This window comes from Melospiza melodia, chromosome 1 (assembly GCF_035770615.1).
Source record: "Melospiza melodia melodia isolate bMelMel2 chromosome 1, bMelMel2.pri, whole genome shotgun sequence".
NCBI classification, from domain to species: Eukaryota; Metazoa; Chordata; class Aves; order Passeriformes; family Passerellidae; genus Melospiza; species Melospiza melodia.
In genome coordinates, this window is record NC_086194.1 from 129,104,327 (window position 1) to 129,121,386 (window position 17,060).

The window sequence follows — 17,060 nt, forward strand, 5'->3', positions numbered from 1 at the left end:
ATGACAGCCAGATCCTTGTCTGGCTCATTTAATTGTCTCTGTGGAATAAATTCTCCCACCCTGGTATAGAAAAGAGTATTTCTTATAGCTAGTATAAAACCTCCCTTGCCTGAATATTTTCAAGATAAAAAAGTTATTCAGAAAAAATGATGTGTAAGAGATGATAGCATTCCTTTCTCTCAAGTTAGCACAAGTTTTAAAAATGGGATTGAGAAATACACTGGTAACTTGAAATGAAACAACATATATAATGTCTATAAAGAGATATATCTTAGTGTTTGGGCTAGGTGGTATTGCCAGCATACACAGTTAAGTGCCTGCTGCTACCTGGAATGAGCAGTCAGAAATGGAAGGTGCAGTGAAGTCAAAATGAAGTGTAAAAAAAATGATGGTCAAAAATGTTCCAGGTGAAGCAGCTGATCCTCTCTTCTCTATATATTTTACCCCAGTCTCATTGTAAGACTTCACTCTTCTGTTGCATCTGCCTTAAATAAAAAAATCGCTTAGGGTATTAGCCAACTACACCATAGACAAGACAGATATTTAGTACATTTCCACATACATTAAATCCTACAGCGTCTTTTCAATCTTTTTAGTAGGATTTTGTCAAAGTAAGAAGATAGCTGAAAAATTTAGGTTATGAATACTGTTAAGTAATTTTTCGTATTTTTTCTGACCAGAAAAACTGATGAAGCTCAGAAAATGTTATTTTCTATAAAACTGGTTTCAGAGGAAGCTAGGGAATATGACAGCTACAGTACTCTTTAGCAATTAGAGTAAATATTAAAATATTTGGAAAATTGTATAAAATATATGATCTTTGCATGAAATATTTACTGCATAATCTGCCATTTAAATTTCTCTAGAGAGTATTAAATCCATTTCTTAAAGCTGGAAAATAATGTCTCTTCATTATGAGCATGCCTTATCAAACTCAGTGTTGGATTTCTGTGTACGTAATATTATGTATTCTAATTTTTTCTAATGATTCCATCTTTGATGTTGATTTTCCCCTTCATAATTGTAAATCTAGTCCTTTGTTATTCTGTGACTCCCACTGCGAAGAAAACTGACCTGACAGTCTGTTACTTGGTTACATGCTACTATAAAATGAAATTATCTAGATTTGATGATATGCCAGATAGAGATTTTTAAGAAATACCTAAGAGAGAATGTGCTAATGGTGTCAATTAAATTAATTGTATTTCCAATATAATTGGAGTCACATGCAGTAGCTGTAGAAAGTGGTATATTTTCACCAGGATGGATGTTTTGTGAGATTCATGACAAGGCTTTTATATACATTAACTGGCATTATATTCAGTTACTGTTTGCACCAGTTTCATAAGTACAGATGGAAATACGTAAAGCTATCAGAAAATATACAAGTACAAAGATTATTGATTATTGTGATTATTTCATTATTTTTCTGTTAATGGAAAATGTCTGCATTTCATCTCTTTTGTTGTTGTTGTTTGAAGGAAAGAAGAGTGAAATTCTGCACTTTAAACTCATAACATCTGTGTTTAAAAATATAGGGGTATTTTTAGTATTAACTAGGCAAGTTTTATTGTAAGTCACTGTTTTTAACATTTTGTCTAGCTTAAAACTTTGCCCATAATTTCTGTTTACCTATATGATACATAGATGAAAGGTCTACTTTTATTTTACAAATCCTTTCTGCTTTACTGAAGCATGGAAGGAGGATGTCATCTCCAACTGCTAAGAATCATCTCTCTGCCAGTTGCAGCCATTGAGATCTGCTTGAAGTTAAAATAGATCTGTTCATTTTCTGACTAACACTCAGTACAGTTCAGTGAACTGCCAAGCTGAGAAACAATTATAGAGCTCCTGGAGCAATGCATTACATTTGCATCTTAGATTACTTTAAACATTTTAGCTCATTCTTTGGAGCAGTTTTCCACCAAATCAGCAGTACTCCAGCAGGCAACTTATACCTTTCTGGCACTTTCCTCTTCTGTTTATAAAGCAAGTTTTTTATTCAGATCATGGACCATTTCAGAAAGTAGACATTACCTTACAGTTTTATCCTGAGTTTTGTTGGCAGTTTTGATATTGCATATTGATACAATAATTTTTTTAACTGTAGGCATACTGTTACCAGTAAATTTCTCCCCCTGTGGGTGGGATGAGTTAAGAAAGGACCATATTAAATTCCTTGTTTTTCCAGTGGCTTCCCTACGTTATTGATACTTATCCTTAAGTTGTCTGAAGAACAGTACCTTCATGTTAGGCTTCTGTGATTTCATTGATGGAAAATAATTTAAAACATAGTGCCTGCCACAAGGTAGTGCAGGTTTTTAATGGTCGTTTTCTAGTAATAAATGGCTATCTGAAAAAAGGGAAGCCTGCCAAGTGCCGTGCCCCATACAATGACTTTTCCTTTAGGTCCTGAAAGTGCTCATCTGAGTTTTAAGGGGATTATTTTTTTCTGCTCTAGAAATATACAGGACTCTACCAGAAAGACAAAATATATTTTAATAACAATTTATGTTGGTGACTGTATTATCATAGTTAATGATGCATTCCTGATTTATTCCTTTACTGCAGTGAACAGCCATTGCCTTTTTGAATGTGGTGACTACAGATGTAAAATCTTATTTATTAAACATAAAATACAGGCAAAATTGTCCAATTTTCAGTTTCTAGGACCAAAGGAAAATCTTTGTCTTATTCAGTGTAAAGTACTTTGAAAGCAGTATACATAGGAATGAAGGAATTGGGCTACTCTTTAAAATGTTTCATAACCCACAATTTGACCAATTTGTGGATATTTAATGTATAGGAAGAGGTAGACATGCCAGCTACAGGCCAGTAACTTCTTGCCATCCCCCCAGCATGGCAACAGTCCTCCCCAAATATTACGAGGCTCCACCATCCTGATATTTGAAAATAAGTTGACAGGGAACCAAAGGATTAAGAAAGCTTATTTGCCTTGGTTAAGGCCTCAGTATTATCCTGGGCACTCTGATTAGAATTATTACCTCAGTCTTTTTATTATTCTTTTTTCTCATTTATACCCATTCTAATATATTTTTTTCTCTTCTGCATTCAGTTTTCTTTCTTATCTAAATCCTCCTTTCTGTTTGAAAACAGCCTGACTTTGCCAGCCAAGACAGATTTTTGGCAGCACTGCTGTAAGCCTGTGACCAGAAAAGAAGTTGAAAGCAGTATCTTAAATGCTTTGACATTGACGTATTTTTGCCAGATCTTGAAGCAGATGATGACACCACATGCTATGTCTTTTTCTTTTCTTTTTTCCTTTTTTTTTTTTTTTTTTTTAATGCAGTAATCATGCAGGTAAGAATCCAGACCCTAAGCTGTTTATTCTTCCTTTCCTCTCCCCATTTTTTTTATCCACCCTTCTGTTTTCTTTCTTTGTTTGTTTTTAGGAAACAGAACTGAATTCCAAGAAAAGCAACAGCTCAAGCTCATCACAATAAATTTCCTTTTCTTTCCAAGAAGGGATAGTAATTGCAGATGCTCATACCATCTATAAGACTGCCAAGCAGGGTAAGGATCTTTTTAGAAAAGTATCACTGAATGGAAAAAAGGAATAGAGTGAAATCTCTGCTTCATTCTTTACGTCACAGTGCAAGCCCCTTTAACCATTTTTTTTTTTGCATTCCTTATAGGTTGTTTAAAAATTCCCATGGTCATCGTGTCTCATGGGGTGAAACAGAATAAAGTCTCTGCATACCAGAGTTATCCCTTACACATTAATTTAAAGCTAGCTAGATATTATTCAACGTGTGTCCCCAAATTAAATACCCACAAGATAAAACTGAAAGGCTGCACTTCCACTCAGAATCCACATTAATATCTGGAAGCATTCAGAGTGAGGGCCAGGTTCACTCTGCTGCAAAAGACAAGACCTCAGTGTATCTGACTGTTATACTTTGCACACACACATTAGTAAGCTGAGGTGCCACCGCAAAGAAATAAAATGAAAATAATCTTACGTCAGAGAATGTCTTCAATACATATTCCTTTTTCCTAGGCATATATCAAATAATGATTTTCATAAAAATAATGTCTTGAAATATGTTTTAGATATTAAACAGAAGCATAGTCTAAGCATTAATTTGAAATATTATCTACCTTTAGATATGAAAAAGTAACTAAAAGAGATTTTCAAATATGAAATGAGATTATTATTGAAATTCAGATGTGGCTGAAGAAAAATCTGAAGATGACTGGTAGACAGCTTTTTTCTAAACAGATTTTCTGGCACAAGTTTTAGCATCCTGAATGATATTAAAATCAATCTTTTTCAGGCATCAGTTGGATTTAGAACAGGAAGATGTGCTAGCTATAATTCTTTACTCAGGAATTTTGGGTAAAGATCAAGGAGGTGGTGATAAAAATTGTTGTTACTATGGCAAATTATTAACCAAAATAACATTTTTAAATAAAATTGATAAGCTACTTCCAGTTCATACCTGGGCACTATGTTTGAGCAAACTTTCTGGTATGGACCAAAATTTCCTAGAGGATTTTTTTCCTAACATTTTACCTGTATGATGATAATTTCCCACTGCTGGTACGTGTGGTCCGGCCCTGTCTATTCTACCTTAGAGGGTCTATCCATACTGACAACAAAACTAGGCAGTTTGTAAAATGTCCAAACAAAAAATAAACCTTATATTTATGCATCTTTAAACTGCAGATAACTAATTATTACCTGATTATAGTACTCAGGTATTCAATCAGGTATTTTAATTTAATCAGGTATCAAAAAAGAAGCTTTGAAGGCACAGGCAACCATCTCCCAACCTGAACACTGCTGAACAAGGCTTCTCTTCTGAAGGAAAACTCAATATAAATGACTGTCTCAGACAAGGATATGGGCACAGATAACAGTTAACACCATTAATAAGCATTATCCCTTTTGTCTTTGCTTGTAAATATGTCACTAGGATTATGCAGAGAATCTAACCTGGATGAACAGATTTGTTCTGTCCTGCAGACATTTTTGTGCTAATAGTCCCAACATACTGCCAGCCAATCTGCCACAACATTTAGCTTATTTCAAGGAAGCTGGGCAAATATTTACTGTATATGACATTTTCTTGCCTATATGAGAATTTCTACTCTTGGATTAAGTAAATATAACATTCTGTACCAAAAAAAATCTTGACATTTTTAAAGTGTTTGCCATAATCATGATATAAATGCTGAAACAATCATACAAATAAATAATTTTAATTTCTCAGAAACTTAGAATTTGAAAAAAAAGTTAACATCTTGGATATAAAATCACATGAAAGTTGTATAAATTATTAGCCTGGCTTTAATAGCTAATAATAGGACTTAAAGTAGGACTTTGTAAAATTTTAATAGGTTTTTCATGCCTAGTTTAACTTCTTTTTTAACAGAAGCTGATTAAGTTCATGTATTTTCGGCAATGTTCTTATTAATAACCTTCTTTCATAAAAGGATTATTTTTATAGATATATATGCTCAAGTTGCCCATGTACTCCTCACACTATTCCTAATTTTCAAATAAAGGTTCCAATCTGTTGTCCTAGGGACAATTATTGTGCTGCCAGTGGAATTTTCTGGTGACAATAATAAGGGGAGTAATTAGGAAACTCACTGAAAAGGACATTTTTTCTAGAAGATTTTTTTGGTATCTTATGTTTGCTTCCCGTCTCCAATGGCCTAATAATGAAAGATGTTTAACAAACTAGATTATAAGCGTATTTTCAGGGTTTTAATACATTTAAACAGTCAATGACTTGTTTTTTAAGAACTTTAATAGGAATATTATTACCTTATTTGTGATTTGCATTATAGTAGTGGGTTTTTTTTCTCCTAACTACATACTCTAATAATATATATATTAAACCACAAATCTGATTCTATTACTCTTGGTATATAAAATAAAGATAAGGATGTCATACAATCAAAGCCACATAAGATATATGGGAAATACAGGAAAATAATCCTTTTCCTAGAGCCAGAGTTTTGTAGGCAAAGAAAGCTCTCAGTTGCAAAAAACAGAGTAAGTTTCATGTCTCTACAAATGTCAGCTGTGGACACAGAAAACATTTTTTCATCATCATGGAGCAATACTTAGCTACAGCTTCACAGGAATTCTTTCAAAGTTTAGACTGAGAGTTTACATTCTAAAACTGAAAAAAGAATCCCAAGTACTTCTCACATTTCACTTTTAAAAGCAAAGGAAAGAAAACTCTCAAAGAGAAACACTTGGAACTTATAACAGAGCAAAGTCAGAATCAAAGCAAACAGCAGTCTTGCATCTTTTACACTTCAGGTATTTCCTGGGGACAAGCATTTATTGAAATGTAGAAGCTGTGGTTAGATTTCAGAAATGCTCCTTAGATGTATAGGTGAGAGGCCAATCCTTGGTACAAATTTAAATATCATCAAAGAACTTCAGAATCTAGCAGCTCGCTCCAGCACAAGGGAAGGAATAGAGGGAAAAATTTATCCTTAGCTCCCTTTTACCATTTATGTTTTCTTGCTTATGTTGGCTAAGTTTTATAAAGTCATTTTAGGGACCAAATGTCTCTGAAGGAATCGAGAGTAGAATTAGGCAGGATCAAAAGGACAAGTCCTTTGGAAATTCTTGGAATAAAGAAATATGTGGATGAAGATTTGATTTTTCCTATCTTTCCCAAATCTTTCCTAAAGGAAAGTTTAGAAGGGTAAACATACTCTCCAAGTGAGTCAATGGGTAGACTGTAGCCATTCAGAAAGCATCTGTCTCCTGTTCATTTGTCATTTCAAAGTTACCACTGCGGTTCATGATCCTACCAACCACTTTTAGTCTTCCCTAAAGCGTTCCTTGAATACTCATTCTCAAATTAGCAGTATATCTCACACATGCTTGCTGAGAACTCAGGGAATAAAATTCAACTCAAGGCAAAAGCCTTTTATGACTTTCTCCCCAGATCACTGAGAGTATTCTCTGTGAGGCTTGCACCAGATAATCGTGACAAAAATGAGCACTTCCAAATGACATAGGGAAGAAAAAAATGCTATATTTCTTCTTCTTTAGAGAGCTTTACAGCCAGACTTTACATTGTAATTGTTATCCCAAGGTGACCCAAGTAACTGCATTTTCCTCTTTCACCACAGCAAGTACAAAGACAAAAGTTATCCCTGCTGAAGGTGTCATGGAGGTTCTCTTGTTTTGGGCAGCTCATACCATGAGAGAATTCCCTAGGTCAAAGTAGGTTTCTTTCAAGGTTGTGGACATCCCAGGGACACATTGAGGGTAAAGTCAGTTTGATACACCAGTCTGTCAAAGATCAGTTCATATACAATACATGAGATATTATAAAATTATGTCAAATTCACACATCCGGCAGATCTACGTACAATCAATATATCACAAGAGCTTTAGATCAGAAAGTCTCAGACAATGGATATAGGAAAGCTCCCTGGAAACATTTTATCATTCATAATTCTAAACTGGAAATAAGCAGCATGTGTTAGAGGGAATGTTTTAGTTCCCATGTTTAATTGAATAAAAGTGAATATTGTAATTTAGCACCTGTGGGGGAATATCATACACTATTTGAATTATTTTGTATGGCTGTGCACAGTGCTTACCTGAGTTAACCCCTGAATGCTGGTGCAAAGGCAGGAACAAAACAGCCACTCAGACAATAGCAGAGAAGGCAAAGATTTGTGAAATGTGATTGAAAGTTGTGCTCCTGTAGAAGTTGACAATAAATTCGTACTGGTTTCTAACTGGCTAAATAGTAATGAAGCTATAAGAAAAATCCAAAGAGCTCCTACTGCTTTTTCAAATGGAATATTTGTAATTGGTTTTGAGACTTTCAGATACAATACTTTACACTTCAGAGGCAGGCTAGATTCACAGAATTTGCTTCTGAAGCATCTGAAATTAGATTGATTTTTTAAAACTTTTTATTTGCTTTTGGTTTCTATAATTAAAATTCCCTTCATGTCCCTGGCATAAATCCTGACCTTATACACACAGGAAAATCTTTCCTATAGAATCTTGATCTCAAGTCTGAATTTTTTATTGAAAAATAACACTCTAACTTATGCTGGTCAGCTATTAATTACTATAGGGATTTTTTTTTTAATCTAAGATTATTTCTATTCCAAATGTAAATGTGTTGGTTTAACTCATCCTAAAATGGAAAGATAAGACATTCAGAATTGGATTTAGCTCCCAAAGCTGTTCTCAAAAAAAGTGTCAAGAGATAAATGTCACATCTAGGATTTTGACTTTTGCCCACCTCCTGTTCCTCAAACATTTGGTCAGAAGAAATAGAATTTAGATTTTTGTAATCCTTCAGGGACTTCTTAGGCTTATGGAAAGGGCAAAATATTTTAAGCCACTTAGAAGTGTGTTGACTCTGAAATCAGATTGAATCAAGATAAGTGCCTGATTTAAAAATTCATGCTCTCAAGAAGCTGTCTAAACATTTTTATTTCAATCTTTCATTGTATATGTGGCATTCTCCTAATTCTCTTTATTGATTTTCAGAACCTCTCTATTGAATGATAGTTTTGGACAGTTTTGGTTTTTGCTCTCCAGCAGCTTGTAAATTTCATATACAACAGAGAAGGACAATCATATTTCACTCTCTGCAGAAAATCTTCCAAGACACTTCTCCAGGTTTTGTTACATCCTAACAGAAGAGTACAAGTAATTGAACCTATGTTGTTTAGACTTTTTATTTTCTACTTTTTTTTTCTTTTTTTCTCACAATTGCAAGGTAGTTTGGGATAAAAAATTGTATCTTTAATATTTTGTCTCTCAAGGATGCTTGAATTCAGCTTTCTCTCTGAATGCAGAATACCTCTTTTTGGGGAAGAACAAATCTCTTATGCATTTTTCTTTTCAGGCTACCTCAATGTCATAAAAATGTATTGACAATGAACTGAAACCACCTCTTCCATGTCAGAGAATGCAAAAAACTAACTTCCATATATCCACCAAAAAATATACCTATTTCCAATGCTGCTATGAAGGAGATGTTCTCAAGTAGATTTTTACCCCCATTTTGTGCATAATACTGTCAGAAATGTGTGATTAGACCTTTTTTTTTTTTTTTTTTTTTTTTTTTTTTTTTTTTTCTTATGAGGGCTCTATTTAGACAAATTCTTAGAAGGTATTTAGTGCTAGATCTTCAACTGTCTTCCCCAACCCACTTTATCCTCTGGCCCTCTGATCCCAGATGTATTTCTATATAAACAATACATAACAGCTGCCCTGTGGCCGGAAAGGGAAGCAGGGAAAGCTATTTAAGTTTATGATAACAATTAGAAACTTCCTTTCTCAGCCTCAGTAAATCCCACACATATGTGATTATTTTGTCCAGGAAGTACTAAAGCAGGCAACTGGTTTACCAGTGGGATGTACCCAGGAGGAGATCACTGTGTTCCTTCTCTTGCTTCCTCAAGCCCCTGCTGGTGTTCAAGAATGCAAATTTCATTCTTTGGAAGACAGAATACAGGGCTTGCCTTAGTGAGTGTTTATAATGTAATAATATTTGCAGTTTGGTGATAGATTTATTTCTGAAATATGAGAATTTATGTGTATGAACAGTATCAGTAATCTTACTATTTTGCATTCCTCTTCCATTCATGTTGTTAAATACAGCTGTAAATTATATAAAATAATTTAGTACATATTTTGTGTTTTTTCTTTTAATGGGCAAATGCTCCAGAAATGTGTGATAATTACGTCTTAAAAGTGTCTAAAAGGTATTTGAGTGTGAGATTCATACTTGGGATTGAAAATACCATAAGTAATACACATTTTGATATGATCTAATGTATGGTCAATGACCCATCAAAAAGCTCTTCTACCAAGTTTAGGCAGCATGCTCTCTCTCTAAAAAAAATAAAAATATTGCCTATCTCATGGCAGGTGTTTGTCAAAGCAGCCGTGATTTTTGGTATCATTTTTCTTTAAGTTTATATCATACATATAAACAAATGAATTTACAGAATTTTGTAATAATGATAATGATTTCCCACAGCAAAATGTAACCCCTCAGATAAGGATATGGGCAGGGATACATGGCCTGACATTGCAACACTGGGAACAACTTCACCCAACCTCAGCTGAAACACTGAGACATCTTTCTCTGCAGGATAACTAGTAATTTAAATTTTAAGATGTTTTCTATACAACATTTCATGCCTGCATTTTCTTTGAAGCACATGAGTTCAGAGATGAGGCATCCGATATGAAAGAAAAAACACAGAAAGGATTAAAAACACAAATTTCAGTAAAGCAGTGATGCAATCCAGTGCATAAAACAAATCCAAAATATCCTGCCTTATTTTCTTCCATTGTTCTTGTATTTATTGTTAGGATTATTTCACACGTCATTGTGGTTTGCTTTTTTTTCTTTCTCAAAAGAAAAAAAAACCCAACTATTTTGTTTGGTTTAATTTCCTGTGACTGCAATAAAGACACATATCAGCTTACCTCTCAGATATTCTGAGTGCGCACATTAAGTGGCTGTTCATAAAAAGTTTCACCATTTTACATTTGCTTGCCAAGAGGTAATTTGATTTACAACTGTATCAGTATATCTCTTTCTTGATTTGTAAAAGTCATCGTACCATTCTTCTAATTTTCTAATCAACAAACATCAGAACATTGTTTGTGCCATTATAAGCTTCGTCAAATGCCCAGTTGGTGATGAATGACAAAAATTACATCCAGGAAACAAGAGATGATCTAATGTAGACTGTGACCTCTAACATTAAGCACCTGGCATGAACTGATGGGACAAGAAAAAGGAAAAAGAAAGTCCATCAGCTGGAATCTTACTTCTTGGGTGCTTTTAACTGATTTGCACCACTTATGAGCACATCCACCTAAGTAATCACCAAAGTCAATGAATTTGAGAAGAGTGTGAGCTCTGTTAGGAAATGTTTGAGCTCTCTTTTGTGTTTGCAGGTGTTCCTGGGGCCTCAATAACAATTGTGGTGAAAGCCTCATAATCAAAACATAATTAGTAACAAATGTGGGCACATTTTCTTCAGCACTGCTGTCAAGCTTTCTTTTCATACCACTTTCACACATACAAGGACAGATAGCTGACAACCAACTTTGGAAATGATCTGCTAATTTAGAGAAAAGAAAATTACAACACAAACTGTGAAAATGGGTGGTGTAACCTGGCTCCCTTACACCAGAGATGAAGGGTACATTCAAGGGGATACTAAAGAATATATATTTTATTGTATCTATTTGCTTTTCTTTTTCCCTAGGTGGTGCTTAACATTTGTATCCTGTTTCTAGAAAGCAATAGTGTGCCCTCACTCTAGCTACTCTAGCTACTCAAATCTTAATCCAGTTTACTTTATATTTGGATTTGTGCCTATGATTGATAGTAATTAAAGTCTCCTGCCAAAAAAAAAAAAAAGGTGCTGAAAGCAAATTTTGGGCCAGATAAAAGAGGTTTAATTAGAAAATAAGCACCAAGCTCATGTTTCCATACCACAGGTTGTGAGTGAACACACAAACAGCGGGATAAGTACTGACACAAAAAGATAGTCATGCAGTGGGGGTGGAGAATACAGGTGCACTGTTTTCAGCTTGGTTAATAGAGGAGAAAATTTTAACCACCATTCTTCTTTTCTCTAGCATGCAGTTGCCACAAGATGGTCTAAACCAGCTACAATGCACCTGAAATGGTCTGAGCTTGGTCCCAAACCAAAGAAAATAGCGGTTGAAAAATCATGGCTTTTCTGCCTGTCTGAGTAAAGGGTAATTGCAGAGTTCAATGCTCTAATATTTCTGCAAGGTGCCACTGCATAAGGACATTTTTTTCATTTTTTTCCTGAGTTCTAATGCACTGTGCAATATGAAACTGTAAATTCTGCAAAAAACCCCAAACTCTACAGTGATCATCTTTTACCACTGTTTATACATAACACTAAAAGCAATTACATAGATAGCAAGAGTTTCCAAGTTCTCAGAAAATACAAACAGTAGAACAGTTAAGATAGTGCCAGATTTCAGGACACAATTAGCAAGGACTTCATAGACAAATATACTTTGTCTAAAGGAGATTAAATATACTGCTCATTTTCAGGGTCAAAAAATGGCAAGTTCCACTATGGTGAACTTGAGTAAGCTATTATTCTAACAGTGAATGCTCTCTAAAACTGTAAACCCCTTTTCTCTGTCACTCCATATGATAGTAGTTTGTTTGATCTCTTCAGTACTAGGTTCTCTGGCTCTTCACAGAGGATTTATTTCAGGCTTGGTAGCAATCTGTCCTGGGTCCTACCATTAGCTGTAGTTCCTTCTCTCAGCCTCGTTACCACGTTGACTCTTGCTAAGACAAATGTAGTACTTGCTGCATTTCTCTTTTGGGATTTTTTTTTTAATCCCTGGATAACCTTCAGCTAATTTCAGCTTCTGTTTCACTATCACCTACTTGCATTCACCTTTCCATTCTTCTTCAGTATCTTGTACAAACAACAAACTCTATTTTGTGGTTATAATCCTTCCTGGATGCACAGGTTTAAAGCCGAGACCGTTAGTCATGACAAGACAACATTAATTGGAAATACAGTGTAAACCTCTGAGTCTTCCACATAAAAGCAAAAAACCACAACAACAAACAATTAGAAAGTCAATACTTTTCTTATCTATTACCACAAACATCTCCAGTTCCAATTACATGGAAAATGTAGTGACTCTGGACATTGCTGAAAGATATATGTGTGGTATTTTCTTTTAAAGCCTATTACTCTGCCTGTTATTTTATTTTAGGATTGTAGGAAAAAAAAAAAAAAAAAAAACAAAACCATGGAAGAAAGCAACTGTGTACCGTGTTTAAAATGCAAAGGTTTTTCACTGCATAAAATAAAAATGGTGGGTTTATTTGCCAGTGCCTCTAGCATATCCAGGACCAAACAAAACAACAGACTGTTTCTTCAAATTACACTTGTGTGGACAATTATCTGGCTTACACTGAGGCATTTTTCCAGTTCAAAATATTTTAAAAATTGATTGATTTGTGATTGACCTGTACTTCCTCTTTCACTGAAACTGGAAGGTTCCTGCATCTCAAAATGAGATTCCTTGGTGACACTTGGGAGCTCCATGTCCACAAGAAAGATTTCCTGCTGCTCAAAGCAGTAGCTGCCCACAGTTCTAGCAGAGTGTGAAATCCAATTAATTACACTCCGCAATTCATATTGCAGCAGCACTTAGAGAAGCGGCTGCTCTGGTGTAAGGGAGAACAGTTTGTGTCCTAAATAAGCCAATTCCTGGATTCCATAGGTTCTCAGGGTCTACAAGACAAGTGTGTCTCCCATCTCTGATTTGTTCCACAACTGGCAATGCTTTACATTTGCAGCTCTCTCTCCAAAAAAGAGAGATATATAAATGTAAACTATTTTTTTAAGCTATTACCTCAAATAGCTTAGAATTATAGTTAAGTTTGATCTGCCTTTAAGTTATGTATGACAATAACAAAACATTAAATGTGGCCAGCTCAGGGAACCTCTCACTGTAATGAGACCCCTGGCTTTCCCTGCTTCGATTGTGTCAGTGTTCCAGAGAGGAATGGAAAGTTCCTTTATTTTGCTGACACTCAGACCTTATCTGTTATTGATTTTTCTCCATTGCTGATAACACAAATGCTGCTCCTGCTTCATCTGCTTCTTTGTTTCCAGGGGACCCTGAAAATCACATAGGTGATGCGTTCCAACAGAGATTAGATCACTTGCTTGCTCATTTGTTCTCACTTTTGGCTTCTAAGTTATTTTTGCAATTTACACATTCAGCAGCTAATGTGCTTACCTCAGACAGACACACTCCAATGTCACAGCCCTGTAAGCTAATGGTAATTTCATCCCCTTTTCCATTTTTCTTCCACTACTATGACAAAGAAATTTAAAAAAAAAAGAAGAATAAACAACCAAAAAAACAAAAAACGCGACCAAAACAAATCCCACTACCAACCAAACAGAAAACCAAAAAGCCAACCTACTTTTTTTCTGATATACTGTTTCAGTAACCAGACCCCATAATATTAACATATATAAAAAATGATTAAAAAATCAATCAGTATTATTTTCTACTCTATTTTAGTTCTGTTATTTTACCACTCTCTCAGCACTCTTCAAATGCAGCTTAATGTAATAATACCACAGTGGGATCTGAATTTCAAATCATTCGGCTTTGTTGTTATCTTCGTTTGATAGGCCTAGTGCAGTTTTTTTCAAAAGTATGTCTTCATCTGAAGTTTACACAAAAAATCAGAAGCCGTGCAGGTGGCTGGCATTTCAAAGCTTCCAGACATTAACTTTGATACTACTGAGCTTTCAAGGAAGAACTGGCCAAACTGCCTCCTGCAGAATGGACTGTCACCTGTTTTAAATGAAAGCATGTGGGTGACACAAAAAAAACAGACTCTAGAAATAGCATCTCCAACCTAATTCCCCTTGGAGTACATTGAAGACTTCAGTTTCTCACAGTGGTGGTGAGAATCCCATAGGAATGATGCCACCTTGCTCTACATGGGGCTCATCCCCACGGTCCTCCTCTTCCTAATCATGCTCACAAAGGGTTTCAGCTGTGACAAAGAATCAAGGGAGATAAAATGAAATCATAGCTTAAGAAGTCTACAGAGAAAAGAGATTTTCCTATTTAATATTTAAGCTTCTAATTCCAAATAATTTTACCACAATGGATTGTAAATCTGGCCTGGTGCTTTTTTATGAGAACACCAACTTCTGCTGCTATTTGTGGTCCCTCATTTATTTCTGTGTTTTGATTGGAACTCTCAGCTGATCCAATCCACTTGCATGGACCAAGCAAATGAAGCCAAATTTAGCTTGTGGCTTTGCCATGTCAAAAAAGACTCTTAGAAGTCACATGAGTAAATATAAAGTGTTGATAGACAATGAATGAGAGGGTGGCCCCACATTACATATTTCTGTGACATAGGAGGAGTCATAGTGCAGTGATTAATTCCTTCACCAGCACAAGGCTTGCATCCTGACTTACAGCCTCTGCTGCCAGCCAATTGAAGAAAACAGGAAAAAAAAAAAAAAAGAAAAAGGAGGCAACGTGTCTTATTGTTCATATCTGAGACTTCTTAAAAGAAAGAAAATAATCTTGAGCAGAACTGTGGCAGGCAACCACTCTAATAAGATGCCATATTATTCACATACACAATTACTCAGTGAAATTAGGGCAAAATATTTTTTATACATCTTCTATTTACATGATCTGAAACAGTCCAATTTCTGCTGTGAGACAGGCTTGCTGATGGCTTCAGAAAAGGAATGTATAAGGTATTCAAAAAAAGTGTCTTGTTTTTCAGCTACACCTCTTTTAACTCTGCAAGCTACCTCAGAAGAACAAATTAATGTGTTTCTGCATACTTTTTATCCTTGTTATGGTCACAGTTAGCCAGACATCAGAGAAGGAATTTGCATTTCCAATACCATAAGTTTATGTTACTTTAGTCAGAGTAATTCCAGAGATTTTGGAAGAATGAGCCTTGATTCGTAGCAATATGACCCAGAAAAGACTCAATCATAGGGTGAAGAGGTTCTAGACACACAGCAATTTCAGAAGAAGGCTGTTTAGACATGCATAGTCTGAAAGGTACTTAACTTTGCAATCTGCATTGCTATTATAAATACTATTTGACCTACACTTTTCTATATGATCTTGTCAAGCCTGAATGCACAGAGTTAAATCAAAGGCTTTTAAAAGGAAACTCTAGGAGATAAAATACTGACAAGAGATAATGTACTTTTGTATGGATCACTCGGGATCCTTGGGACACAAAGGGAAGCTTTTAAGTGGAAAATACAACAGGCTTTGCTCTCACTAGGATATTAGACTTTATTCTTTCCAAACAGATCTTGACTCAAAGGGTATACTAAGGATTTAGAGATGCCAGTTTAAGTAGGAAGAAATTAGGGCAGCTAACTGGATATGAAAAAGGAGCAAATGAGTTACAGTAAGCAGTGTGTATCTCTAATGTCAGAGAGGGAGAGAACTACATTGAATGACATCTATTAAAGCTTAAAAAAAGTCAAAATTGGCATTTCCTTTTTTTTTGTGTGTTCTTTTTTTTCAGTTTTGATTTTTTTTTTTTAATTTTTTGTTTTGTTTTGGTTTTTTTTGCAAATGAAGGGACAAAAGACTCATGGAGTTGTTTTGTTCAATTTGGGTGTTTGAGAGATAGGAAAAAATTGTAATTCTGAAACTGGTTAATTTAATGATTGTTTCATGTTCCTGATGCTGTGGAATGTCACAGAATACTGTGTTATTGATACCGGCAGTATTAATTTCTGTATGACTTAACTTTCAATATTTGAAATAACTTCTAAATTGTTTGCCAAACTTAGTAAAAAATTTTGCATTATTTTTCCCTATCAAGTGCTGATAAATCTGGTTGTTCAACATATCTAACCCTGTAGTGTATGTTATCTCTGGGAGAATCCAGTCTTAGATATTTGCTAGAATTTCTCTTTTGCATGCAGTTTGTTACACTTAAAATTCTTTTCTGTCAATATTGAATATCTTGGCTTTGGAGCATTTCCTCAATTACTGATATTTTCATTATTTTTTTGATTTGAAGTTGACATTTCATTTCTTGATTGGTGTCTAATGGTGTCAATATTTCTCATGTAGTCACATTAAATCTCTGTTAATGCTTTATATTATCTTTAAAAATATAAAATTCTTAAATGTTTTATTTTATACATGTTATAAATATCAATATGTATAATGTTTCTTAAATATTATATTTTATTTATTATATTTTATTCAGTTTGTAAAATAATTTGTTAACAAACCATGATGATGAAATAATAATTATGTTTTCAAAAATTAGCACATGTAAACAGTCAACTGTTTATTGGGCAGTTACCTCAGAAATTAAGCTAACTGATGATGAATTTCAAATTAGATTATTTTGTTGTTTTCAAATTAGATTATTTCATAATGAAGGGCTTGAAGACTCTAGTCTGACTTCAGTGTTTGTTGCTGTGCTAGATGCTGCTCAGATGACACTAAAATAATGGCTAAA